General features: G+C 35.6%; 1 long non-coding RNA gene across 1 annotated transcript; it reads right to left on the bottom strand.

Moving 5' to 3' along the window:
- Nucleotides 1-1,010: 1,010 nt before the first annotated feature.
- LOC135071599 (uncharacterized) lies at nucleotides 1,011-3,479 on the bottom strand. The gene is made up of 2 exons (XR_010257298.1): nucleotides 2,154-3,479; nucleotides 1,011-1,980 (listed from the first exon to the last, which is right to left on the bottom strand). It is a non-coding gene; the product is annotated as an uncharacterized LOC135071599 (long non-coding RNA).
- Between the last annotated feature and the right edge of the window lie 565 nt (nucleotides 3,480-4,044).

Below are 4,044 nucleotides of genomic sequence, written 5' to 3'. Positions count from 1 at the left end.
CAAAACAAGTTTTCTCCCTGCGTGCGCAAAACATTGACTGCTTACGCAAGACATAGAGCTAGCTATACCTTAGTTCTTTAGAAATTTCCCTAAATGTAAACAAATATGGCCAACTGACATTGACGAATTTTTAGTCTATGTCAGTTGATCTACTAGTGATGCGACAAAATCTCTCGTTAATCGCAATTCTGTAAATGTCATCATTGACTGCAACAGACGATTATTAGATTTTTAAAGATCGTTTGTATAATTATTAAGATCAATCCCTCTTATGTTTGATATATTGAGATCAGTAATGTGATCGTCAAAATAGGATCTTCTTAATCAAAGAAAATTTTATTTTCCCTTTTTTACTTGTTTAGGAAATAATTATAATTTAAATTATACTGTGGGTCTAGACAAAGTGCACAATAAATTGTAAACCAGTCGAAAAGGCCTCTTTTTTATGTGACACTCGTCTGTATAATAAAGCTGAATTCAAAGACTTCTTCGCAAAGTGTGTTGTTGCATTCAATGAAGAAAAAATACATTGTTGAATATAACCTCGTTTATATTTTATTTTAAATTAATATTATCAAAGTAATTGGTAATTGAAATAATTGAATACTTGAAATAAAATCGATAAAATTTACAGATTATTATCTATGAATATTGTCTATGACTTACAGATTTTCCAGAGATAGGACCTAAATTTGGAAGTTGAAAAGGGCGGTCTATTTGTTTTTATTTAATTCGTATTTTATTGTTAGTTTGTGTATATTTTGTAAAAAAATTGTTGTAAATTAGTAATTTAGTGTGATTAGTGTATATATTATATAGGGGTAAGTCCATTTGCATATTTATAAACTATGGAGACGGAACCAGCTCCTGACCCTGATCCTCCCCCAGCCACTCCACAATCTCAGTCCAATCCTTTATTGACCTTAATAGAGGCTGATAATTTCATATCTAACCAACATGTAAAAGAATTTGAGTCATTTAAACTAGTAACAAATAGAAAAACTCAGAAAAAAATTAACAAACATTTATTAAAGACCAAATCCTCTCCTAAAATGCACATTACCACTGCTTTTCAAGAAATTTTAACGCAAGCTCCTCCAGCTCCGGTGATCCAACATTCTCAACAGAATAACCATAATATAATAGGCAGAAACAATTACCAGGATCAGGATGCAGGTCCTTTTCTGGTACATGTCCAACAAAAAGAAACTCCCAACTCTGGCTCCACTCTTCACCCCATCAAATTTGGGAATTTTCTATTCAGAAATAATTTAAAAAATATTTTGGATGATGGCATTAAACGAATAGGGCGAAATCGATTGGCAGTGACATTCAAAACACCTGGTGCGGCAAACTCATTTTTGTGTAATCCAATTATATTACATGATTATGTTTTATCTATCCCAACATACAATATCACCAAAATGGGCATTGTCAAAGGCATTCCCTGCGAATGGTCGCATGAAGAGATTGTAGGAAATTTAAGAGTTCCTGAAGGCTTTGGTCCAATCATTCGGTCTCGCCGGCTTAGCCGCAAAGTTACATCACTTGAAGGCCCTAAATGGTTGCCCACTCAGACGGTAGTCCTTACATTCGATGGTCAAGCTCTTCCTCCCCGAATTTATTCCTTTTTTTCCTCACTGCCTGTTGACCAGTACATATTCCCAACAATTCAGTGTTTTAACTGTTGTCGTTTTGGACATACCAGGGTTCAATGCAGAAGCAAACCCAGGTGCTTTAAATGCACCGGGGACCACTCAGGCTCTAATTGCGACGAGACAGATGTTTCCTGCATTAATTGTGCAGGGAAACATCAAGCAAATGAACAAACCTGTCCCGAATTTATACGACAAAAAAACATAAAGCATTATATGTCAGTTAACACAGTATCATATCTAGAAGCCTCTAAACAGTTTCCATTCACTAAGTCATACTCAGATGTCACAGCTAGTTCTCCCAAATCACCTTCACCTTCAAAACCTGTAACAGAACAAAATTCATACAAAAAGACAGTTTTTATAAATAGGAAAAGAATTACTCAGCTCCCACCAGGCTATGACAAGAAAGCACACGAGTCTTTAATTGATCATATTCCATCTCCACAAAATGGTTGTGGTTTCTTGTCTGAGCCCTCATCTGCGGGGGACTCTCACTCTGTCTCCTCTCAGGATCTAAATAATCTGCTGTCTTCATTGATTAATATTATAGTTAACTCTGCATTACCGTACTCCGTTGCCATTTCTTTAATTAACAACTTGTCAGTCTCTATTTATAACATTATCAAAAATGGATCAAATCCTCCAGTGGAATTGTTGAAGCATTTCGTCTAAAACAATTGAACTCATTACATTAATTAACCAACACCAGCCATTTGCCATAGCTGTCTCTGAAACCTGGCTGAAGCCAGGCTATAACTTTAGAGTTCGTGGCTATTCAGTCTTGAGAGATGACAGAGATGATGGGTGGGGTGGTGCCGCTCTACTGATTAAAAAACATTACTTATTTACATCACTAGCACTTCCTTCCTACAATAATAATCACTTGAATGCAGTAGCTGCAAAAATTGGGGATATTTCAGTACTGTCTGTATACATTTCTTGCAAAGATTCATCTGTTATTCCGATTTTAAGAAATTTAATCCTATCTCTTCCTGCGCCTGTGTTAATTTTAGGTGATTTTAATGCACACCATTCTCTTTGGGGTGCACCAGTCAATGATTCATTTGGTAGTGATCTTGTGGAGCTTATAGACGAGTTAAATCTGTGCGTTTTAAACGATGGTTCAGCAACAAGGAGACCCTGTCCCGGCCAATCTTTAAGTTTTGTCGATATCTCACTTTGTTCACCTACGCTATCTTTGAGTCTGAGTTGGAGATGTTTATCATCCACTTATGGTAGTGACCATGTTCCGATTGTCATTACGTTACCAAAGAACAACCGTTCTGTAGATCCACTTCCTCCCTTGCGTAAATATATTCTAAACAATTGTGATTGGTATTCATTTAGCATATCTGTTGAGCAGAAAGTCAAGTTATTGCCGAAAGTTTGTAAAGATAACCTCAATAACTCATTTGACAGCTTAGTGTCAGCCATTCAATCATCAGCTGATGCAGTTTTTAAACGTAAAAATGTTGCCAACAATAAATTACCCTCACCGCCTTGGTGGGATCCAGAATGCACGGCGGCTATTAAAAAAAGAAAAGATGCCGAAAAAGCATGTCGCGATTCACTAAGTATGGAAAACTATTTAAAGTTAAAAAATGTTACTGCTGCAACCAAGCGGTTGTTGAGGAAAAAAAAGAAAGCTGGCTGGCAAAAGTTCTGTTCTTCTTTGTCGCCAGACACTCCACTCACTATTGTTTGGAACAATATTAAACGTTTTCGATCTTCTTTATCAATCGCAAATCGTAACTCTTTTAGTTTAGACTGGGTAAATGCTTTTACAAACAAATTAGCTCCTAACTACGTTCCTAACGCTACTCAAATACCTTACACATATTCACTTTCTAATAATAACTGTTCTAACGACTATTTTAGCTCGCCATTTTCTATGAGAGAACTAAAATTAGTTTTAGAGCATGTATCAGATTCCTGCCCTGGCCAAGACAGCATTCCATACTCGTTTTTAGCACATCTTACTGCGCCTTCTCTTTGTTATTTGTTAGATATTATTAATATTGTAATTGAATCCGGCTTAATTCCCTCTGCTTGGAAAATTCATATTATTATTCCTATTCTTAAACCTTTCAAAAATCCTGCAGAACCATCCTCTTATAGGCCAATAGCATTAGCATCCGTATTTTCTAAAATTGCCGAACACTTAATTAAAAATAGATTAGAATGGTTCTTAGAGCGAAATAATTTGTTGGGTAAAACTCAGTTTGGTTTTAGAAAAGGTAAAAGTACAGCGGATAGTTTGAGTATATTTTCTACAGACCTTCTTCTAGCGTTTTCAGAAAATAAATCAGTAACAGCAGCATTTTTAGATATAGAGTCCGCTTATGACAATGTTAATTTATTAATCTTAAAACAAAAATTAGAATCG

Source organism: Ostrinia nubilalis, chromosome 5, assembly GCF_963855985.1.
Source record: "Ostrinia nubilalis chromosome 5, ilOstNubi1.1, whole genome shotgun sequence".
NCBI classification, from domain to species: Eukaryota; Metazoa; Arthropoda; class Insecta; order Lepidoptera; family Crambidae; genus Ostrinia; species Ostrinia nubilalis.
Note: the sequence above shows the minus strand (reverse complement) of the source record. Positions and strands in the feature narration are given on the sequence as shown.